Here is a 21132-nt window from a genome sequence, read left to right on the forward strand (position 1 = left end):
TGAATGTTCGCTCTGTCCAACACTTTCGAGCACATCTGTGTACTCACGATCTCAGCGACGGCTTTCTGCAGTCCCAGCGTCAGTGCGAGGTGAACCGATGGCCACAGTAAGCAGCGGTCGTCGCGAAACTCAGTATTCTTAAACGGAAACTTTCGTCTTGTTGAGAATGGCGTCACTGGTTTGCACCCGCATTCGCCCACGCATGTCACATGTGTGCGAAAATTTTTGCTCCTCTCTTTACGCAAAATCGCACGCAGCCGGTAGGATTCGAACCTACGCTCCCATAGGGAATCTGATTTCGAGTCAGACGCCTTAACCACTCGGCCACGACTGCCGGTAGCGCGGCGTTGTCCCGACACATGCAAATGCTACCGTTTGAAGCACTGTGGTGTCAGAAAACGGCGTAGCTGCATTATTTTCCGTAGCGTTTCCACCGCTACCAGACGAATCGCTACCAAAGTTTTAAAATTTCCGCCCGGACAGGGACTTGAACCCTGGACCCTTAGGTTAAAAGCCTAATGCTCTACCGACTGAGCTATCCGGGCTCGGACGACGGTGTGAGACCTCCCACGATGCACAACTGTACATTGACTCATGTCCTTTACTGTTGTGCAATCGTTGCATGGGGCCGTTACTAATAAAACGTCGCCTAAATGCTGTCTGCAAACTTATCGCGCTAAGCTCGTAACACACTATCGAAGACTGCTGGCACACGATGCAACAACAAATTGCACCAGTTGTTACGTCTCATACGTTGGAGCAGAGAATTGACGTGTTTTGTCGACACTCACTGGGCAATTGGAAAATTCGCAAGCATTTCGAATGCAATGTTTCCCACGTTTTCGCTCATTTCGCGGTTCCGTTGAAGACGTTCTTCACCACCTGACACAGAAAAAGGAACGCAGTCGGTAGGGCTTTTTTGATTCTTTTCCTTCAAAGGGAGTTAGTTTTCTAGTGAGTTCCTCTTATGGCATGCACTAGACAACCAGAACTGCTACAGCAGAGAGTCATTTTTGTTGTCAGCTGTAGTTGCATTATCACCAACGCAGAGCAATTCCATTGGCGTCGCATCAAAACGAATACCTGCCGAAACCCGGGATCGAACCAGGGACCTTTAGATCTTCAGTCTAACGCTCTCCCAACTGAGCTATTTCGGCTGACATTGAACGTTGCTGTTTGCATGTGTTCGTTCAGCTCTGCCTCGTTGCCAATTTCACAGTCACCTTCGTCTGATAAGACACAGGGACGCTGAAAGGCGAGCAGCCGATGCAGTGAAGTCCCACACACATTTCTTCTGCTTCCATCATCGTAACAAGCAAACATGTCGACTCGACTCGTGTAATATTCACTTCGCTGACTTCACGTGACGCCGCGCTGACGCTAGAAAACCCGTGCTATGTCGATGTCAGGGGCAACTCGTGTGCAGAGAACGAGACACAAGAAGGAGTGAGCCTCTCCACCGTATGAGAGGCAGTATCTAGCAGATACACACGGTAAAACATTCGACTTGCGTTAGCTCGTAAATTGCTACACGTCATCGTCTGCAAGCTAAAAAGGACACATCTGCACTGCCCAGTGAGGCGACACTTGTACTAACACCCGGTGGGCGGCTGTGAGACGAGGAGATGAGCTGCGGCTTCTGGGCGCGACTGTAACGCTGCGCCCTGGATCAAATAACTGGTGACCCATGTGTTTAGTAGTGACGCAACTGCTAGGATGCACCTGAACGTCCATCTTTTGAGAGAGAGAAAATTTTCGCAGTCGGCAGGACTCGAACCTACGCTCCCAGAGGGAATCTGATTTCAAGTCAGACGCCTTAACCACTCGGCCACGACTGCCGGTGGCAGAAGCGACTCCCGACAAGTGAAACGGCCATCTTTAGAAGCAATCTGATGGCAGAAAGCGGCGTGGCCTCACTCTTTCCTGTAGGGTTTCCATTAGCCGTTACGAAAGTGTATTAATTTTCGCCCAGACAGGGACTTGAACCCAGGACCCTTTGGTTGAAAACCTAACGCTCTACCGACTCAGCTATGCGGGCCCACGCACGAGCATTATCGTACAGCTGCGTGGTGAGCGAGTGATTCGCATGTTGTAATTACTGGCTTATGGCTCCAATGGCGACTTCACCGACTTCCCACTGACGCACCGCTGACGCTAGTTTTCTGTCGTCTTAAAACGATGGACATACCTCCAAGCAGCTGCGAGATCTTAAGAAAAGAAACGCTGCACCACTGCCTTCGCCGCACTCGAATGATTCAATTGCGATTCTTAAAAAGAATTGAATGTTCGCTCTGTCCAACACTTTCGAGCACATCTGTGTACTCACGATCTCAGCGACGGCTTTCTGCAGTCCCAGCGTCAGTGCGAGGTGAACCGATGGCCACAGTAAGCAGCGGTCGTCGCGAAACTCAGTATTCTTAAACGGAAACTTTCGTCTTGTTGAGAATGGCGTCACTGGTTTGCACCCGCATTCGCCCACGCATGTCACATGTGTGCGAAAATTTTTGCTCCTCTCTTTACGCAAAATCGCACGCAGCCGGTAGGATTCGAACCTACGCTCCCATAGGGAATCTGATTTCGAGTCAGACGCCTTAACCACTCGGCCACGACTGCCGGTAGCGCGGCGTTGTCCCGACACATGCAAATGCTACCGTTTGAAGCACTGTGGTGTCAGAAAACGGCGTAGCTGCATTATTTTCCGTAGCGTTTCCACCGCTACCAGACGAATCGCTACCAAAGTTTTAAAATTTCCGCCCGGACAGGGACTTGAACCCTGGACCCTTAGGTTAAAAGCCTAATGCTCTACCGACTGAGCTATCCGGGCTCGGACGACGGTGTGAGACCTCCCACGATGCACAACTGTACATTGACTCATGTCCTTTACTGTTGTGCAATCGTTGCATGGGGCCGTTACTAATAAAACGTCGCCTAAATGCTGTCTGCAAACTTATCGCGCTAAGCTCGTAACACACTATCGAAGACTGCTGGCACACGATGCAACAACAAATTGCACCAGTTGTTACGTCTCATACGTTGGAGCAGAGAATTGACGTGTTTTGTCGACACTCACTGGGCAATTGGAAAATTCGCAAGCATTTCGAATGCAATGTTTCCCACGTTTTCGCTCATTTCGCGGTTCCGTTGAAGACGTTCTTCACCACCTGACACAGAAAAAGGAACGCAGTCGGTAGGGCTTTTTTGATTCTTTTCCTTCAAAGGGAGTTAGTTTTCTAGTGAGTTCCTCTTATGGCATGCACTAGACAACCAGAACTGCTACAGCAGAGAGTCATTTTTGTTGTCAGCTGTAGTTGCATTATCACCAACGCAGAGCAATTCCATTGGCGTCGCATCAAAACGAATACCTGCCGAAACCCGGGATCGAACCAGGGACCTTTAGATCTTCAGTCTAACGCTCTCCCAACTGAGCTATTTCGGCTGACATTGAACGTTGCTGTTTGCATGTGTTCGTTCAGCTCTGCCTCGTTGCCAATTTCACAGTCACCTTCGTCTGATAAGACACAGGGACGCTGAAAGGCGAGCAGCCGATGCAGTGAAGTCCCACACACATTTCTTCTGCTTCCATCATCGTAACAAGCAAACATGTCGACTCGACTCGTGTAATATTCACTTCGCTGACTTCACGTGACGCCGCGCTGACGCTAGAAAACCCGTGCTATGTCGATGTCAGGGGCAACTCGTGTGCAGAGAACGAGACACAAGAAGGAGTGAGCCTCTCCACCGTATGAGAGGCAGTATCTAGCAGATACACACGGTAAAACATTCGACTTGCGTTAGCTCGTAAATTGCTACACGTCATCGTCTGCAAGCTAAAAAGGACACATCTGCACTGCCCAGTGAGGCGACACTTGTACTAACACCCGGTGGGCGGCTGTGAGACGAGGAGATGAGCTGCGGCTTCTGGGCGCGACTGTAACGCTGCGCCCTGGATCAAATAACTGGTGACCCATGTGTTTAGTAGTGACGCAACTGCTAGGATGCACCTGAACGTCCATCTTTTGAGAGAGAGAAAATTTTCGCAGTCGGCAGGACTCGAACCTACGCTCCCAGAGGGAATCTGATTTCAAGTCAGACGCCTTAACCACTCGGCCACGACTGCCGGTGGCAGAAGCGACTCCCGACAAGTGAAACGGCCATCTTTAGAAGCAATCTGATGGCAGAAAGCGGCGTGGCCTCACTCTTTCCTGTAGGGTTTCCATTAGCCGTTACGAAAGTGTATTAATTTTCGCCCAGACAGGGACTTGAACCCAGGACCCTTTGGTTGAAAACCTAACGCTCTACCGACTCAGCTATGCGGGCCCACGCACGAGCATTATCGTACAGCTGCGTGGTGAGCGAGTGATTCGCATGTTGTAATTACTGGCTTATGGCTCCAATGGCGACTTCACCGACTTCCCACTGACGCACCGCTGACGCTAGTTTTCTGTCGTCTTAAAACGATGGACATACCTCCAAGCAGCTGCGAGATCTTAAGAAAAGAAACGCTGCACCACTGCCTTCGCCGCACTCGAATGATTCAATTGCGATTCTTAAAAAGAATTGAATGTTCGCTCTGTCCAACACTTTCGAGCACATCTGTGTACTCACGATCTCAGCGACGGCTTTCTGCAGTCCCAGCGTCAGTGCGAGGTGAACCGATGGCCACAGTAAGCAGCGGTCGTCGCGAAACTCAGTATTCTTAAACGGAAACTTTCGTCTTGTTGAGAATGGCGTCACTGGTTTGCACCCGCATTCGCCCACGCATGTCACATGTGTGCGAAAATTTTTGCTCCTCTCTTTACGCAAAATCGCACGCAGCCGGTAGGATTCGAACCTACGCTCCCATAGGGAATCTGATTTCGAGTCAGACGCCTTAACCACTCGGCCACGACTGCCGGTAGCGCGGCGTTGTCCCGACACATGCAAATGCTACCGTTTGAAGCACTGTGGTGTCAGAAAACGGCGTAGCTGCATTATTTTCCGTAGCGTTTCCACCGCTACCAGACGAATCGCTACCAAAGTTTTAAAATTTCCGCCCGGACAGGGACTTGAACCCTGGACCCTTAGGTTAAAAGCCTAATGCTCTACCGACTGAGCTATCCGGGCTCGGACGACGGTGTGAGACCTCCCACGATGCACAACTGTACATTGACTCATGTCCTTTACTGTTGTGCAATCGTTGCATGGGGCCGTTACTAATAAAACGTCGCCTAAATGCTGTCTGCAAACTTATCGCGCTAAGCTCGTAACACACTATCGAAGACTGCTGGCACACGATGCAACAACAAATTGCACCAGTTGTTACGTCTCATACGTTGGAGCAGAGAATTGACGTGTTTTGTCGACACTCACTGGGCAATTGGAAAATTCGCAAGCATTTCGAATGCAATGTTTCCCACGTTTTCGCTCATTTCGCGGTTCCGTTGAAGACGTTCTTCACCACCTGACACAGAAAAAGGAACGCAGTCGGTAGGGCTTTTTTGATTCTTTTCCTTCAAAGGGAGTTAGTTTTCTAGTGAGTTCCTCTTATGGCATGCACTAGACAACCAGAACTGCTACAGCAGAGAGTCATTTTTGTTGTCAGCTGTAGTTGCATTATCACCAACGCAGAGCAATTCCATTGGCGTCGCATCAAAACGAATACCTGCCGAAACCCGGGATCGAACCAGGGACCTTTAGATCTTCAGTCTAACGCTCTCCCAACTGAGCTATTTCGGCTGACATTGAACGTTGCTGTTTGCATGTGTTCGTTCAGCTCTGCCTCGTTGCCAATTTCACAGTCACCTTCGTCTGATAAGACACAGGGACGCTGAAAGGCGAGCAGCCGATGCAGTGAAGTCCCACACACATTTCTTCTGCTTCCATCATCGTAACAAGCAAACATGTCGACTCGACTCGTGTAATATTCACTTCGCTGACTTCACGTGACGCCGCGCTGACGCTAGAAAACCCGTGCTATGTCGATGTCAGGGGCAACTCGTGTGCAGAGAACGAGACACAAGAAGGAGTGAGCCTCTCCACCGTATGAGAGGCAGTATCTAGCAGATACACACGGTAAAACATTCGACTTGCGTTAGCTCGTAAATTGCTACACGTCATCGTCTGCAAGCTAAAAAGGACACATCTGCACTGCCCAGTGAGGCGACACTTGTACTAACACCCGGTGGGCGGCTGTGAGACGAGGAGATGAGCTGCGGCTTCTGGGCGCGACTGTAACGCTGCGCCCTGGATCAAATAACTGGTGACCCATGTGTTTAGTAGTGACGCAACTGCTAGGATGCACCTGAACGTCCATCTTTTGAGAGAGAGAAAATTTTCGCAGTCGGCAGGACTCGAACCTACGCTCCCAGAGGGAATCTGATTTCAAGTCAGACGCCTTAACCACTCGGCCACGACTGCCGGTGGCAGAAGCGACTCCCGACAAGTGAAACGGCCATCTTTAGAAGCAATCTGATGGCAGAAAGCGGCGTGGCCTCACTCTTTCCTGTAGGGTTTCCATTAGCCGTTACGAAAGTGTATTAATTTTCGCCCAGACAGGGACTTGAACCCAGGACCCTTTGGTTGAAAACCTAACGCTCTACCGACTCAGCTATGCGGGCCCACGCACGAGCATTATCGTACAGCTGCGTGGTGAGCGAGTGATTCGCATGTTGTAATTACTGGCTTATGGCTCCAATGGCGACTTCACCGACTTCCCACTGACGCACCGCTGACGCTAGTTTTCTGTCGTCTTAAAACGATGGACATACCTCCAAGCAGCTGCGAGATCTTAAGAAAAGAAACGCTGCACCACTGCCTTCGCCGCACTCGAATGATTCAATTGCGATTCTTAAAAAGAATTGAATGTTCGCTCTGTCCAACACTTTCGAGCACATCTGTGTACTCACGATCTCAGCGACGGCTTTCTGCAGTCCCAGCGTCAGTGCGAGGTGAACCGATGGCCACAGTAAGCAGCGGTCGTCGCGAAACTCAGTATTCTTAAACGGAAACTTTCGTCTTGTTGAGAATGGCGTCACTGGTTTGCACCCGCATTCGCCCACGCATGTCACATGTGTGCGAAAATTTTTGCTCCTCTCTTTACGCAAAATCGCACGCAGCCGGTAGGATTCGAACCTACGCTCCCATAGGGAATCTGATTTCGAGTCAGACGCCTTAACCACTCGGCCACGACTGCCGGTAGCGCGGCGTTGTCCCGACACATGCAAATGCTACCGTTTGAAGCACTGTGGTGTCAGAAAACGGCGTAGCTGCATTATTTTCCGTAGCGTTTCCACCGCTACCAGACGAATCGCTACCAAAGTTTTAAAATTTCCGCCCGGACAGGGACTTGAACCCTGGACCCTTAGGTTAAAAGCCTAATGCTCTACCGACTGAGCTATCCGGGCTCGGACGACGGTGTGAGACCTCCCACGATGCACAACTGTACATTGACTCATGTCCTTTACTGTTGTGCAATCGTTGCATGGGGCCGTTACTAATAAAACGTCGCCTAAATGCTGTCTGCAAACTTATCGCGCTAAGCTCGTAACACACTATCGAAGACTGCTGGCACACGATGCAACAACAAATTGCACCAGTTGTTACGTCTCATACGTTGGAGCAGAGAATTGACGTGTTTTGTCGACACTCACTGGGCAATTGGAAAATTCGCAAGCATTTCGAATGCAATGTTTCCCACGTTTTCGCTCATTTCGCGGTTCCGTTGAAGACGTTCTTCACCACCTGACACAGAAAAAGGAACGCAGTCGGTAGGGCTTTTTTGATTCTTTTCCTTCAAAGGGAGTTAGTTTTCTAGTGAGTTCCTCTTATGGCATGCACTAGACAACCAGAACTGCTACAGCAGAGAGTCATTTTTGTTGTCAGCTGTAGTTGCATTATCACCAACGCAGAGCAATTCCATTGGCGTCGCATCAAAACGAATACCTGCCGAAACCCGGGATCGAACCAGGGACCTTTAGATCTTCAGTCTAACGCTCTCCCAACTGAGCTATTTCGGCTGACATTGAACGTTGCTGTTTGCATGTGTTCGTTCAGCTCTGCCTCGTTGCCAATTTCACAGTCACCTTCGTCTGATAAGACACAGGGACGCTGAAAGGCGAGCAGCCGATGCAGTGAAGTCCCACACACATTTCTTCTGCTTCCATCATCGTAACAAGCAAACATGTCGACTCGACTCGTGTAATATTCACTTCGCTGACTTCACGTGACGCCGCGCTGACGCTAGAAAACCCGTGCTATGTCGATGTCAGGGGCAACTCGTGTGCAGAGAACGAGACACAAGAAGGAGTGAGCCTCTCCACCGTATGAGAGGCAGTATCTAGCAGATACACACGGTAAAACATTCGACTTGCGTTAGCTCGTAAATTGCTACACGTCATCGTCTGCAAGCTAAAAAGGACACATCTGCACTGCCCAGTGAGGCGACACTTGTACTAACACCCGGTGGGCGGCTGTGAGACGAGGAGATGAGCTGCGGCTTCTGGGCGCGACTGTAACGCTGCGCCCTGGATCAAATAACTGGTGACCCATGTGTTTAGTAGTGACGCAACTGCTAGGATGCACCTGAACGTCCATCTTTTGAGAGAGAGAAAATTTTCGCAGTCGGCAGGACTCGAACCTACGCTCCCAGAGGGAATCTGATTTCAAGTCAGACGCCTTAACCACTCGGCCACGACTGCCGGTGGCAGAAGCGACTCCCGACAAGTGAAACGGCCATCTTTAGAAGCAATCTGATGGCAGAAAGCGGCGTGGCCTCACTCTTTCCTGTAGGGTTTCCATTAGCCGTTACGAAAGTGTATTAATTTTCGCCCAGACAGGGACTTGAACCCAGGACCCTTTGGTTGAAAACCTAACGCTCTACCGACTCAGCTATGCGGGCCCACGCACGAGCATTATCGTACAGCTGCGTGGTGAGCGAGTGATTCGCATGTTGTAATTACTGGCTTATGGCTCCAATGGCGACTTCACCGACTTCCCACTGACGCACCGCTGACGCTAGTTTTCTGTCGTCTTAAAACGATGGACATACCTCCAAGCAGCTGCGAGATCTTAAGAAAAGAAACGCTGCACCACTGCCTTCGCCGCACTCGAATGATTCAATTGCGATTCTTAAAAAGAATTGAATGTTCGCTCTGTCCAACACTTTCGAGCACATCTGTGTACTCACGATCTCAGCGACGGCTTTCTGCAGTCCCAGCGTCAGTGCGAGGTGAACCGATGGCCACAGTAAGCAGCGGTCGTCGCGAAACTCAGTATTCTTAAACGGAAACTTTCGTCTTGTTGAGAATGGCGTCACTGGTTTGCACCCGCATTCGCCCACGCATGTCACATGTGTGCGAAAATTTTTGCTCCTCTCTTTACGCAAAATCGCACGCAGCCGGTAGGATTCGAACCTACGCTCCCATAGGGAATCTGATTTCGAGTCAGACGCCTTAACCACTCGGCCACGACTGCCGGTAGCGCGGCGTTGTCCCGACACATGCAAATGCTACCGTTTGAAGCACTGTGGTGTCAGAAAACGGCGTAGCTGCATTATTTTCCGTAGCGTTTCCACCGCTACCAGACGAATCGCTACCAAAGTTTTAAAATTTCCGCCCGGACAGGGACTTGAACCCTGGACCCTTAGGTTAAAAGCCTAATGCTCTACCGACTGAGCTATCCGGGCTCGGACGACGGTGTGAGACCTCCCACGATGCACAACTGTACATTGACTCATGTCCTTTACTGTTGTGCAATCGTTGCATGGGGCCGTTACTAATAAAACGTCGCCTAAATGCTGTCTGCAAACTTATCGCGCTAAGCTCGTAACACACTATCGAAGACTGCTGGCACACGATGCAACAACAAATTGCACCAGTTGTTACGTCTCATACGTTGGAGCAGAGAATTGACGTGTTTTGTCGACACTCACTGGGCAATTGGAAAATTCGCAAGCATTTCGAATGCAATGTTTCCCACGTTTTCGCTCATTTCGCGGTTCCGTTGAAGACGTTCTTCACCACCTGACACAGAAAAAGGAACGCAGTCGGTAGGGCTTTTTTGATTCTTTTCCTTCAAAGGGAGTTAGTTTTCTAGTGAGTTCCTCTTATGGCATGCACTAGACAACCAGAACTGCTACAGCAGAGAGTCATTTTTGTTGTCAGCTGTAGTTGCATTATCACCAACGCAGAGCAATTCCATTGGCGTCGCATCAAAACGAATACCTGCCGAAACCCGGGATCGAACCAGGGACCTTTAGATCTTCAGTCTAACGCTCTCCCAACTGAGCTATTTCGGCTGACATTGAACGTTGCTGTTTGCATGTGTTCGTTCAGCTCTGCCTCGTTGCCAATTTCACAGTCACCTTCGTCTGATAAGACACAGGGACGCTGAAAGGCGAGCAGCCGATGCAGTGAAGTCCCACACACATTTCTTCTGCTTCCATCATAGTAACAAGCAAACATGTCGACTCGACTCGTGTAATATTCACTTCGCTGACTTCACGTGACGCCGCGCTGACGCTAGAAAACCCGTGCTATGTCGATGTCAGGGGCAACTCGTGTGCAGAGAACGAGACACAAGAAGGAGTGAGCCTCTCCACCGTATGAGAGGCAGTATCTAGCAGATACACACGGTAAAACATTCGACTTGCGTTAGCTCGTAAATTGCTACACGTCATCGTCTGCAAGCTAAAAAGGACACATCTGCACTGCCCAGTGAGGCGACACTTGTACTAACACCCGGTGGGCGGCTGTGAGACGAGGAGATGAGCTGCGGCTTCTGGGCGCGACTGTAACGCTGCGCCCTGGATCAAATAACTGGTGACCCATGTGTTTAGTAGTGACGCAACTGCTAGGATGCACCTGAACGTCCATCTTTTGAGAGAGAGAAAATTTTCGCAGTCGGCAGGACTCGAACCTACGCTCCCAGAGGGAATCTGATTTCAAGTCAGACGCCTTAACCACTCGGCCACGACTGCCGGTGGCAGAAGCGACTCCCGACAAGTGAAACGGCCATCTTTAGAAGCAATCTGATGGCAGAAAGCGGCGTGGCCTCACTCTTTCCTGTAGGGTTTCCATTAGCCGTTACGAAAGTGTATTAATTTTCGCCCAGACAGGGACTTGAACCCAGGACCCTTTGGTTGAAAACCTAACGCTCTACCGACTCAGCTATGCGGGCCCACGCACGAGCATTATCGTACAGCTGCGTGGTGAGCGAGTGATTCGCATGTTGTAATTACTGGCTTATGGCTCCAATGGCGACTTCACCGACTTCCCACTGACGCACCGCTGACGCTAGTTTTCTGTCGTCTTAAAACGATGGACATACCTCCAAGCAGCTGCGAGATCTTAAGAAAAGAAACGCTGCACCACTGCCTTCGCCGCACTCGAATGATTCAATTGCGATTCTTAAAAAGAATTGAATGTTCGCTCTGTCCAACACTTTCGAGCACATCTGTGTACTCACGATCTCAGCGACGGCTTTCTGCAGTCCCAGCGTCAGTGCGAGGTGAACCGATGGCCACAGTAAGCAGCGGTCGTCGCGAAACTCAGTATTCTTAAACGGAAACTTTCGTCTTGTTGAGAATGGCGTCACTGGTTTGCACCCGCATTCGCCCACGCATGTCACATGTGTGCGAAAATTTTTGCTCCTCTCTTTACGCAAAATCGCACGCAGCCGGTAGGATTCGAACCTACGCTCCCATAGGGAATCTGATTTCGAGTCAGACGCCTTAACCACTCGGCCACGACTGCCGGTAGCGCGGCGTTGTCCCGACACATGCAAATGCTACCGTTTGAAGCACTGTGGTGTCAGAAAACGGCGTAGCTGCATTATTTTCCGTAGCGTTTCCACCGCTACCAGACGAATCGCTACCAAAGTTTTAAAATTTCCGCCCGGACAGGGACTTGAACCCTGGACCCTTAGGTTAAAAGCCTAATGCTCTACCGACTGAGCTATCCGGGCTCGGACGACGGTGTGAGACCTCCCACGATGCACAACTGTACATTGACTCATGTCCTTTACTGTTGTGCAATCGTTGCATGGGGCCGTTACTAATAAAACGTCGCCTAAATGCTGTCTGCAAACTTATCGCGCTAAGCTCGTAACACACTATCGAAGACTGCTGGCACACGATGCAACAACAAATTGCACCAGTTGTTACGTCTCATACGTTGGAGCAGAGAATTGACGTGTTTTGTCGACACTCACTGGGCAATTGGAAAATTCGCAAGCATTTCGAATGCAATGTTTCCCACGTTTTCGCTCATTTCGCGGTTCCGTTGAAGACGTTCTTCACCACCTGACACAGAAAAAGGAACGCAGTCGGTAGGGCTTTTTTGATTCTTTTCCTTCAAAGGGAGTTAGTTTTCTAGTGAGTTCCTCTTATGGCATGCACTAGACAACCAGAACTGCTACAGCAGAGAGTCATTTTTGTTGTCAGCTGTAGTTGCATTATCACCAACGCAGAGCAATTCCATTGGCGTCGCATCAAAACGAATACCTGCCGAAACCCGGGATCGAACCAGGGACCTTTAGATCTTCAGTCTAACGCTCTCCCAACTGAGCTATTTCGGCTGACATTGAACGTTGCTGTTTGCATGTGTTCGTTCAGCTCTGCCTCGTTGCCAATTTCACAGTCACCTTCGTCTGATAAGACACAGGGACGCTGAAAGGCGAGCAGCCGATGCAGTGAAGTCCCACACACATTTCTTCTGCTTCCATCATAGTAACAAGCAAACATGTCGACTCGACTCGTGTAATATTCACTTCGCTGACTTCACGTGACGCCGCGCTGACGCTAGAAAACCCGTGCTATGTCGATGTCAGGGGCAACTCGTGTGCAGAGAACGAGACACAAGAAGGAGTGAGCCTCTCCACCGTATGAGAGGCAGTATCTAGCAGATACACACGGTAAAACATTCGACTTGCGTTAGCTCGTAAATTGCTACACGTCATCGTCTGCAAGCTAAAAAGGACACATCTGCACTGCCCAGTGAGGCGACACTTGTACTAACACCCGGTGGGCGGCTGTGAGACGAGGAGATGAGCTGCGGCTTCTGGGCGCGACTGTAACGCTGCGCCCTGGATCAAATAACTGGTGACCCATGTGTTTAGTAGTGACGCAACTGCTAGGATGCACCTGAACGTCCATCTTTTGAGAGAGAGAAAATTTTCGCAGTCGGCAGGACTCGAACCTACGCTCCCAGAGGGAATCTGATTTCAAGTCAGACGCCTTAACCACTCGGCCACGACTGCCGGTGGCAGAAGCGACTCCCGACAAGTGAAACGGCCATCTTTAGAAGCAATCTGATGGCAGAAAGCGGCGTGGCCTCACTCTTTCCTGTAGGGTTTCCATTAGCCGTTACGAAAGTGTATTAATTTTCGCCCAGACAGGGACTTGAACCCAGGACCCTTTGGTTGAAAACCTAACGCTCTACCGACTCAGCTATGCGGGCCCACGCACGAGCATTATCGTACAGCTGCGTGGTGAGCGAGTGATTCGCATGTTGTAATTACTGGCTTATGGCTCCAATGGCGACTTCACCGACTTCCCACTGACGCACCGCTGACGCTAGTTTTCTGTCGTCTTAAAACGATGGACATACCTCCAAGCAGCTGCGAGATCTTAAGAAAAGAAACGCTGCACCACTGCCTTCGCCGCACTCGAATGATTCAATTGCGATTCTTAAAAAGAATTGAATGTTCGCTCTGTCCAACACTTTCGAGCACATCTGTGTACTCACGATCTCAGCGACGGCTTTCTGCAGTCCCAGCGTCAGTGCGAGGTGAACCGATGGCCACAGTAAGCAGCGGTCGTCGCGAAACTCAGTATTCTTAAACGGAAACTTTCGTCTTGTTGAGAATGGCGTCACTGGTTTGCACCCGCATTCGCCCACGCATGTCACATGTGTGCGAAAATTTTTGCTCCTCTCTTTACGCAAAATCGCACGCAGCCGGTAGGATTCGAACCTACGCTCCCATAGGGAATCTGATTTCGAGTCAGACGCCTTAACCACTCGGCCACGACTGCCGGTAGCGCGGCGTTGTCCCGACACATGCAAATGCTACCGTTTGAAGCACTGTGGTGTCAGAAAACGGCGTAGCTGCATTATTTTCCGTAGCGTTTCCACCGCTACCAGACGAATCGCTACCAAAGTTTTAAAATTTCCGCCCGGACAGGGACTTGAACCCTGGACCCTTAGGTTAAAAGCCTAATGCTCTACCGACTGAGCTATCCGGGCTCGGACGACGGTGTGAGACCTCCCACGATGCACAACTGTACATTGACTCATGTCCTTTACTGTTGTGCAATCGTTGCATGGGGCCGTTACTAATAAAACGTCGCCTAAATGCTGTCTGCAAACTTATCGCGCTAAGCTCGTAACACACTATCGAAGACTGCTGGCACACGATGCAACAACAAATTGCACCAGTTGTTACGTCTCATACGTTGGAGCAGAGAATTGACGTGTTTTGTCGACACTCACTGGGCAATTGGAAAATTCGCAAGCATTTCGAATGCAATGTTTCCCACGTTTTCGCTCATTTCGCGGTTCCGTTGAAGACGTTCTTCACCACCTGACACAGAAAAAGGAACGCAGTCGGTAGGGCTTTTTTGATTCTTTTCCTTCAAAGGGAGTTAGTTTTCTAGTGAGTTCCTCTTATGGCATGCACTAGACAACCAGAACTGCTACAGCAGAGAGTCATTTTTGTTGTCAGCTGTAGTTGCATTATCACCAACGCAGAGCAATTCCATTGGCGTCGCATCAAAACGAATACCTGCCGAAACCCGGGATCGAACCAGGGACCTTTAGATCTTCAGTCTAACGCTCTCCCAACTGAGCTATTTCGGCTGACATTGAACGTTGCTGTTTGCATGTGTTCGTTCAGCTCTGCCTCGTTGCCAATTTCACAGTCACCTTCGTCTGATAAGACACAGGGACGCTGAAAGGCGAGCAGCCGATGCAGTGAAGTCCCACACACATTTCTTCTGCTTCCATCATCGTAACAAGCAAACATGTCGACTCGACTCGTGTAATATTCACTTCGCTGACTTCACGTGACGCCGCGCTGACGCTAGAAAACCCGTGCTATGTCGATGTCAGGGGCAACTCGTGTGCAGAGAACGAGACACAAGAAGGAGTGAGCCTCTCCACCGTATGAGAGGCAGTATCTAGCAGATACACACGGTAAAACATTCGACTTGCGTTAGCTCGTAAATTGCTACACGTCATCGTCTGCAAGCTAAAAAGGACACATCTGCACTGCCCAGTGAGGCGACACTTGTACTAACACCCGGTGGGCGGCTGTGAGACGAGGAGATGAGCTGCGGCTTCTGGGCGCGACTGTAACGCTGCGCCCTGGATCAAATAACTGGTGACCCATGTGTTTAGTAGTGACGCAACTGCTAGGATGCACCTGAACGTCCATCTTTTGAGAGAGAGAAAATTTTCGCAGTCGGCAGGACTCGAACCTACGCTCCCAGAGGGAATCTGATTTCAAGTCAGACGCCTTAACCACTCGGCCACGACTGCCGGTGGCAGAAGCGACTCCCGACAAGTGAAACGGCCATCTTTAGAAGCAATCTGATGGCAGAAAGCGGCGTGGCCTCACTCTTTCCTGTAGGGTTTCCATTAGCCGTTACGAAAGTGTATTAATTTTCGCCCAGACAGGGACTTGAACCCAGGACCCTTTGGTTGAAAACCTAACGCTCTACCGACTCAGCTATGCGGGCCCACGCACGAGCATTATCGTACAGCTGCGTGGTGAGCGAGTGATTCGCATGTTGTAATTACTGGCTTATGGCTCCAATGGCGACTTCACCGACTTCCCACTGACGCACCGCTGACGCTAGTTTTCTGTCGTCTTAAAACGATGGACATACCTCCAAGCAGCTGCGAGATCTTAAGAAAAGAAACGCTGCACCACTGCCTTCGCCGCACTCGAATGATTCAATTGCGATTCTTAAAAAGAATTGAATGTTCGCTCTGTCCAACACTTTCGAGCACATCTGTGTACTCACGATCTCAGCGACGGCTTTCTGCAGTCCCAGCGTCAGTGCGAGGTGAACCGATGGCCACAGTAAGCAGCGGTCGTCGCGAAACTCAGTATTCTTAAACGGAAACTTTCGTCTTGTTGAGAATGGCGTCACTGGTTTGCACCCGCATTCGCCCACGCATGTCACATGTGTGCGAAAATTTTTGCTCCTCTCTTTACGCAAAATCGCACGCAGCCGGTAGGATTCGAACCTACGCTCCCATAGGGAATCTGATTTCGAGTCAGACGCCTTAACCACTCGGCCACGACTGCCGGTAGCGCGGCGTTGTCCCGACACATGCAAATGCTACCGTTTGAAGCACTGTGGTGTCAGAAAACGGCGTAGCTGCATTATTTTCCGTAGCGTTTCCACCGCTACCAGACGAATCGCTACCAAAGTTTTAAAATTTCCGCCCGGACAGGGACTTGAACCCTGGACCCTTAGGTTAAAAGCCTAATGCTCTACCGACTGAGCTATCCGGGCTCGGACGACGGTGTGAGACCTCCCACGATGCACAACTGTACATTGACTCATGTCCTTTACTGTTGTGCAATCGTTGCATGGGGCCGTTACTAATAAAACGTCGCCTAAATGCTGTCTGCAAACTTATCGCGCTAAGCTCGTAACACACTATCGAAGACTGCTGGCACACGATGCAACAACAAATTGCACCAGTTGTTACGTCTCATACGTTGGAGCAGAGAATTGACGTGTTTTGTCGACACTCACTGGGCAATTGGAAAATTCGCAAGCATTTCGAATGCAATGTTTCCCACGTTTTCGCTCATTTCGCGGTTCCGTTGAAGACGTTCTTCACCACCTGACACAGAAAAAGGAACGCAGTCGGTAGGGCTTTTTTGATTCTTTTCCTTCAAAGGGAGTTAGTTTTCTAGTGAGTTCCTCTTATGGCATGCACTAGACAACCAGAACTGCTACAGCAGAGAGTCATTTTTGTTGTCAGCTGTAGTTGCATTATCACCAACGCAGAGCAATTCCATTGGCGTCGCATCAAAACGAATACCTGCCGAAACCCGGGATCGAACCAGGGACCTTTAGATCTTCAGTCTAACGCTCTCCCAACTGAGCTATTTCGGCTGACATTGAACGTTGCTGTTTGCATGTGTTCGTTCAGCTCTGCCTCGTTGCCAATTTCACAGTCACCTTCGTCTGATAAGACACAGGGACGCTGAAAGGCGAGCAGCCGATGCAGTGAAGTCCCACACACATTTCTTCTGCTTCCATCATCGTAACAAGCAAACATGTCGACTCGACTCGTGTAATATTCACTTCGCTGACTTCACGTGACGCCGCGCTGACGCTAGAAAACCCGTGCTATGTCGATGTCAGGGGCAACTCGTGTGCAGAGAACGAGACACAAGAAGGAGTGAGCCTCTCCACCGTATGAGAGGCAGTATCTAGCAGATACACACGGTAAAACATTCGACTTGCGTTAGCTCGTAAATTGCTACACGTCATCGTCTGCAAGCTAAAAAGGACACATCTGCACTGCCCAGTGAGGCGACACTTGTACTAACACCCGGTGGGCGGCTGTGAGACGAGGAGATGAGCTGCGGCTTCTGGGCGCGACTGTAACGCTGCGCCCTGGATCAAATAACTGGTGACCCATGTGTTTAGTAGTGACGCAACTGCTAGGATGCACCTGAACGTCCATCTTTTGAGAGAGAGAAAATTTTCGCAGTCGGCAGGACTCGAACCTACGCTCCCAGAGGGAATCTGATTTCAAGTCAGACGCCTTAACCACTCGGCCACGACTGCCGGTGGCAGAAGCGACTCCCGACAAGTGAAACGGCCATCTTTAGAAGCAATCTGATGGCAGAAAGCGGCGTGGCCTCACTCTTTCCTGTAGGGTTTCCATTAGCCGTTACGAAAGTGTATTAATTTTCGCCCAGACAGGGACTTGAACCCAGGACCCTTTGGTTGAAAACCTAACGCTCTACCGACTCAGCTATGCGGGCCCACGCACGAGCATTATCGTACAGCTGCGTGGTGAGCGAGTGATTCGCATGTTGTAATTACTGGCTTATGGCTCCAATGGCGACTTCACCGACTTCCCACTGACGCACCGCTGACGCTAGTTTTCTGTCGTCTTAAAACGATGGACATACCTCCAAGCAGCTGCGAGATCTTAAGAAAAGAAACGCTGCACCACTGCCTTCGCCGCACTCGAATGATTCAATTGCGATTCTTAAAAAGAATTGAATGTTCGCTCTGTCCAACACTTTCGAGCACATCTGTGTACTCACGATCTCAGCGACGGCTTTCTGCAGTCCCAGCGTCAGTGCGAGGTGAACCGATGGCCACAGTAAGCAGCGGTCGTCGCGAAACTCAGTATTCTTAAACGGAAACTTTCGTCTTGTTGAGAATGGCGTCACTGGTTTGCACCCGCATTCGCCCACGCATGTCACATGTGTGCGAAAATTTTTGCTCCTCTCTTTACGCAAAATCGCACGCAGCCGGTAGGATTCGAACCTACGCTCCCATAGGGAATCTGATTTCGAGTCAGACGCCTTAACCACTCGGCCACGACTGCCGGTAGCGCGGCGTTGTCCCGACACATGCAAATGCTACCGTTTGAAGCACTGTGGTGTCAGAAAACGGCGTAGCTGCATTATTTTCCGTAGCGTTTCCACCGCTACCAGACGAATCGCTACCAAAGTTTTAAAATTTCCGCCCGGACAGGGACTTGAACCCTGGACCCTTAGGTTAAAAGCCTAATGCTCTACCGACTGAGCTATCCGGGCTCGGACGACGGTGTGAGACCTCCCACGATGCACAACTGTACATTGACTCATGTCCTTTACTGTTGTGCAATCGTTGCATGGGGCCGTTACTAATAAAACGTCGCCTAAATGCTGTCTGCAAACTTATCGCGCTAAGCTCGTAACACACTATCGAAGACTGCTGGCACACGATGCAACAACAAATTGCACCAGTTGTTACGTCTCATACGTTGGAGCAGAGAATTGACGTGTTTTGTCGACACTCACTGGGCAATTGGAAAATTCGCAAGCATTTCGAATGCAATGTTTCCCACGTTTTCGCTCATTTCGCGGTTCCGTTGAAGACGTTCTTCACCACCTGACACAGAAAAAGGAACGCAGTCGGTAGGGCTTTTTTGATTCTTTTCCTTCAAAGGGAGTTAGTTTTCTAGTGAGTTCCTCTTATGGCATGCACTAGACAACCAGAACTGCTACAGCAGAGAGTCATTTTTGTTGTCAGCTGTAGTTGCATTATCACCAACGCAGAGCAATTCCATTGGCGTCGCATCAAAACGAATACCTGCCGAAACCCGGGATCGAACCAGGGACCTTTAGATCTTCAGTCTAACGCTCTCCCAACTGAGCTATTTCGGCTGACATTGAACGTTGCTGTTTGCATGTGTTCGTTCAGCTCTGCCTCGTTGCCAATTTCACAGTCACCTTCGTCTGATAAGACACAGGGACGCTGAAAGGCGAGCAGCCGATGCAGTGAAGTCCCACACACATTTCTTCTGCTTCCATCATCGTAACAAGCAAACATGTCGACTCGACTCGTGTAATATTCACTTCGCTGACTTCACGTGACGCCGCGCTGACGCTAGAAAACCCGTGCTATGTCGATGTCAGGGGCAACTCGTGTGCAGAGAACGAGACACAAGAAGGAGTGAGCCTCTCCACCGTATGAGAGGCAGTATCTAGCAGATACACACGGTAAAACATTCGACTTGCGTTAGCTCGTAAATTGCTACACGTCATCGTCTGCAAGCTAAAAAGGACACATCTGCACTGCCCAGTGAGGCGACACTTGTACTAACACCCGGTGGGCGGCTGTGAGACGAGGAGATGAGCTGCGGCTTCTGGGCGCGACTGTAACGCTGCGCCCTGGATCAAATAACTGGTGACCCATGTGTTTAGTAGTGACGCAACTGCTAGGATGCACCTGAACGTCCATCTTTTGAGAGAGAGAAAATTTTCGCAGTCGGCAGGACTCGAACCTACGCTCCCAGAGGGAATCTGATTTCAAGTCAGACGCCTTAACCACTCGGCCACGACTGCCGGTGGCAGAAGCGACTCCCGACAAGTGAAACGGCCATCTTTAGAAGCAATCTGATGGCAGAAAGCGGCGTGGCCTCACTCTTTCCTGTAGGGTTTCCATTAGCCGTTACGAAAGTGTATTAATTTTCGCCCAGACAGGGACTTGAACCCAGGACCCTTTGGTTGAAAACCTAACGCTCTACCGACTCAGCTATGCGGGCCCACGCACGAGCATTATCGTACAGCTGCGTGGTGAGCGAGTGATTCGCATGTTGTAATTACTGGCTTATGGCTCCAATGGCGACTTCACCGACTTCCCACTGACGCACCGCTGACGCTAGTTTTCTGTCGTCTTAAAACGATGGACATACCTCCAAGCAGCTGCGAGATCTTAAGAAAAGAAACGCTGCACCACTGCCTTCGCCGCACTCGAATGATTCAATTGCGATTCTTAAAAAGAATTGAATGTTCGCTCTGTCCAACACTTTCGAGCACATCTGTGTACTCACGATCTCAGCGACGGCTTTCTGCAGTCCCAGCGTCAGTGCGAGGTGAACCGATGGCCACAGTAAGCAGCGGTCGTCGCGAAACTCAGTATTCTTAAACGGAAACTTTCGTCTTGTTGAGAATGGCGTCACTGGTTTGCACCCGCATTCGCCCACGCATGTCACATGTGTGCGAAAATTTTTGCTCCTCTCTTTACGCAAAATCGCACGCAGCCGGTAGGATTCGAACCTACGCTCCCATAGGGAATCTGATTTCGAGTCAGACGCCTTAACCACTCGGCCACGACTGCCGGTAGCGCGGCGTTGTCCCGACACATGCAAATGCTACCGTTTGAAGCACTGTGGTGTCAGAAAACGGCGTAGCTGCATTATTTTCCGTAGCGTTTCCACCGCTACCAGACGAATCGCTACCAAAGTTTTAAAATTTCCGCCCGGACAGGGACTTGAACCCTGGACCCTTAGGTTAAAAGCCTAATGCTCTACCGACTGAGCTATCCGGGCTCGGACGACGGTGTGAGACCTCCCACGATGCACAACTGTACATTGACTCATGTCCTTTACTGTTGTGCAATCGTTG

At 50.3% G+C, this 21132-nt stretch overlaps 38 non-coding genes across 38 annotated transcripts; all 38 read right to left on the reverse strand.

Annotated features, from left to right (window-relative positions):
* Nucleotides 1-252: 252 nt before the first annotated feature.
* Nucleotides 253-334, reverse strand: Trnas-cga. The gene has a single exon. It is a non-coding gene; the product is annotated as a tRNA-Ser (tRNA).
* Nucleotides 335-472: 138 nt separating this feature from the next.
* Nucleotides 473-545, reverse strand: Trnak-uuu. The gene has a single exon. It is a non-coding gene; the product is annotated as a tRNA-Lys (tRNA).
* Nucleotides 546-1084: 539 nt separating this feature from the next.
* Nucleotides 1085-1157, reverse strand: Trnaf-gaa. The gene has a single exon. It is a non-coding gene; the product is annotated as a tRNA-Phe (tRNA).
* Nucleotides 1158-1756: 599 nt separating this feature from the next.
* On the reverse strand, nucleotides 1757-1838 carry Trnas-uga. Its single transcript has one exon. It is a non-coding gene; the product is annotated as a tRNA-Ser (tRNA).
* A 693-nt stretch (nucleotides 1839-2531) lies between these two features.
* On the reverse strand, nucleotides 2532-2613 carry Trnas-cga. Its single transcript has one exon. It is a non-coding gene; the product is annotated as a tRNA-Ser (tRNA).
* Nucleotides 2614-2751: 138 nt separating this feature from the next.
* Trnak-uuu lies at nucleotides 2752-2824 on the reverse strand. The gene has a single exon. It is a non-coding gene; the product is annotated as a tRNA-Lys (tRNA).
* A 539-nt stretch (nucleotides 2825-3363) lies between these two features.
* On the reverse strand, nucleotides 3364-3436 carry Trnaf-gaa. Its single transcript has one exon. It is a non-coding gene; the product is annotated as a tRNA-Phe (tRNA).
* A 599-nt stretch (nucleotides 3437-4035) lies between these two features.
* On the reverse strand, nucleotides 4036-4117 carry Trnas-uga. The gene has a single exon. It is a non-coding gene; the product is annotated as a tRNA-Ser (tRNA).
* A 693-nt stretch (nucleotides 4118-4810) lies between these two features.
* Nucleotides 4811-4892, reverse strand: Trnas-cga. The gene has a single exon. It is a non-coding gene; the product is annotated as a tRNA-Ser (tRNA).
* Nucleotides 4893-5030: 138 nt separating this feature from the next.
* Trnak-uuu lies at nucleotides 5031-5103 on the reverse strand. Its single transcript has one exon. It is a non-coding gene; the product is annotated as a tRNA-Lys (tRNA).
* A 539-nt stretch (nucleotides 5104-5642) lies between these two features.
* On the reverse strand, nucleotides 5643-5715 carry Trnaf-gaa. The gene has a single exon. It is a non-coding gene; the product is annotated as a tRNA-Phe (tRNA).
* A 599-nt stretch (nucleotides 5716-6314) lies between these two features.
* Nucleotides 6315-6396, reverse strand: Trnas-uga. Its single transcript has one exon. It is a non-coding gene; the product is annotated as a tRNA-Ser (tRNA).
* Nucleotides 6397-7089: 693 nt separating this feature from the next.
* Trnas-cga lies at nucleotides 7090-7171 on the reverse strand. Its single transcript has one exon. It is a non-coding gene; the product is annotated as a tRNA-Ser (tRNA).
* Nucleotides 7172-7309: 138 nt separating this feature from the next.
* On the reverse strand, nucleotides 7310-7382 carry Trnak-uuu. The gene has a single exon. It is a non-coding gene; the product is annotated as a tRNA-Lys (tRNA).
* A 539-nt stretch (nucleotides 7383-7921) lies between these two features.
* Trnaf-gaa lies at nucleotides 7922-7994 on the reverse strand. Its single transcript has one exon. It is a non-coding gene; the product is annotated as a tRNA-Phe (tRNA).
* A 599-nt stretch (nucleotides 7995-8593) lies between these two features.
* Nucleotides 8594-8675, reverse strand: Trnas-uga. Its single transcript has one exon. It is a non-coding gene; the product is annotated as a tRNA-Ser (tRNA).
* Nucleotides 8676-9368: 693 nt separating this feature from the next.
* On the reverse strand, nucleotides 9369-9450 carry Trnas-cga. The gene has a single exon. It is a non-coding gene; the product is annotated as a tRNA-Ser (tRNA).
* Nucleotides 9451-9588: 138 nt separating this feature from the next.
* Nucleotides 9589-9661, reverse strand: Trnak-uuu. The gene has a single exon. It is a non-coding gene; the product is annotated as a tRNA-Lys (tRNA).
* A 539-nt stretch (nucleotides 9662-10200) lies between these two features.
* Trnaf-gaa lies at nucleotides 10201-10273 on the reverse strand. Its single transcript has one exon. It is a non-coding gene; the product is annotated as a tRNA-Phe (tRNA).
* Nucleotides 10274-10872: 599 nt separating this feature from the next.
* Trnas-uga lies at nucleotides 10873-10954 on the reverse strand. The gene has a single exon. It is a non-coding gene; the product is annotated as a tRNA-Ser (tRNA).
* Nucleotides 10955-11647: 693 nt separating this feature from the next.
* Trnas-cga lies at nucleotides 11648-11729 on the reverse strand. Its single transcript has one exon. It is a non-coding gene; the product is annotated as a tRNA-Ser (tRNA).
* Nucleotides 11730-11867: 138 nt separating this feature from the next.
* Nucleotides 11868-11940, reverse strand: Trnak-uuu. Its single transcript has one exon. It is a non-coding gene; the product is annotated as a tRNA-Lys (tRNA).
* Nucleotides 11941-12479: 539 nt separating this feature from the next.
* Trnaf-gaa lies at nucleotides 12480-12552 on the reverse strand. The gene has a single exon. It is a non-coding gene; the product is annotated as a tRNA-Phe (tRNA).
* A 599-nt stretch (nucleotides 12553-13151) lies between these two features.
* Trnas-uga lies at nucleotides 13152-13233 on the reverse strand. Its single transcript has one exon. It is a non-coding gene; the product is annotated as a tRNA-Ser (tRNA).
* Nucleotides 13234-13926: 693 nt separating this feature from the next.
* Nucleotides 13927-14008, reverse strand: Trnas-cga. Its single transcript has one exon. It is a non-coding gene; the product is annotated as a tRNA-Ser (tRNA).
* A 138-nt stretch (nucleotides 14009-14146) lies between these two features.
* Trnak-uuu lies at nucleotides 14147-14219 on the reverse strand. The gene has a single exon. It is a non-coding gene; the product is annotated as a tRNA-Lys (tRNA).
* Nucleotides 14220-14758: 539 nt separating this feature from the next.
* On the reverse strand, nucleotides 14759-14831 carry Trnaf-gaa. Its single transcript has one exon. It is a non-coding gene; the product is annotated as a tRNA-Phe (tRNA).
* Nucleotides 14832-15430: 599 nt separating this feature from the next.
* Nucleotides 15431-15512, reverse strand: Trnas-uga. Its single transcript has one exon. It is a non-coding gene; the product is annotated as a tRNA-Ser (tRNA).
* A 693-nt stretch (nucleotides 15513-16205) lies between these two features.
* On the reverse strand, nucleotides 16206-16287 carry Trnas-cga. The gene has a single exon. It is a non-coding gene; the product is annotated as a tRNA-Ser (tRNA).
* Nucleotides 16288-16425: 138 nt separating this feature from the next.
* Nucleotides 16426-16498, reverse strand: Trnak-uuu. Its single transcript has one exon. It is a non-coding gene; the product is annotated as a tRNA-Lys (tRNA).
* Nucleotides 16499-17037: 539 nt separating this feature from the next.
* Nucleotides 17038-17110, reverse strand: Trnaf-gaa. The gene has a single exon. It is a non-coding gene; the product is annotated as a tRNA-Phe (tRNA).
* Nucleotides 17111-17709: 599 nt separating this feature from the next.
* Trnas-uga lies at nucleotides 17710-17791 on the reverse strand. Its single transcript has one exon. It is a non-coding gene; the product is annotated as a tRNA-Ser (tRNA).
* Nucleotides 17792-18484: 693 nt separating this feature from the next.
* On the reverse strand, nucleotides 18485-18566 carry Trnas-cga. Its single transcript has one exon. It is a non-coding gene; the product is annotated as a tRNA-Ser (tRNA).
* A 138-nt stretch (nucleotides 18567-18704) lies between these two features.
* Nucleotides 18705-18777, reverse strand: Trnak-uuu. The gene has a single exon. It is a non-coding gene; the product is annotated as a tRNA-Lys (tRNA).
* Nucleotides 18778-19316: 539 nt separating this feature from the next.
* Trnaf-gaa lies at nucleotides 19317-19389 on the reverse strand. The gene has a single exon. It is a non-coding gene; the product is annotated as a tRNA-Phe (tRNA).
* Nucleotides 19390-19988: 599 nt separating this feature from the next.
* On the reverse strand, nucleotides 19989-20070 carry Trnas-uga. The gene has a single exon. It is a non-coding gene; the product is annotated as a tRNA-Ser (tRNA).
* Nucleotides 20071-20763: 693 nt separating this feature from the next.
* Trnas-cga lies at nucleotides 20764-20845 on the reverse strand. Its single transcript has one exon. It is a non-coding gene; the product is annotated as a tRNA-Ser (tRNA).
* Nucleotides 20846-20983: 138 nt separating this feature from the next.
* Trnak-uuu lies at nucleotides 20984-21056 on the reverse strand. The gene has a single exon. It is a non-coding gene; the product is annotated as a tRNA-Lys (tRNA).
* Between the last annotated feature and the right edge of the window lie 76 nt (nucleotides 21057-21132).

Source organism: Schistocerca piceifrons, chromosome 3 (genome assembly GCF_021461385.2).
Source record: "Schistocerca piceifrons isolate TAMUIC-IGC-003096 chromosome 3, iqSchPice1.1, whole genome shotgun sequence".
NCBI classification, from domain to species: Eukaryota; Metazoa; Arthropoda; class Insecta; order Orthoptera; family Acrididae; genus Schistocerca; species Schistocerca piceifrons.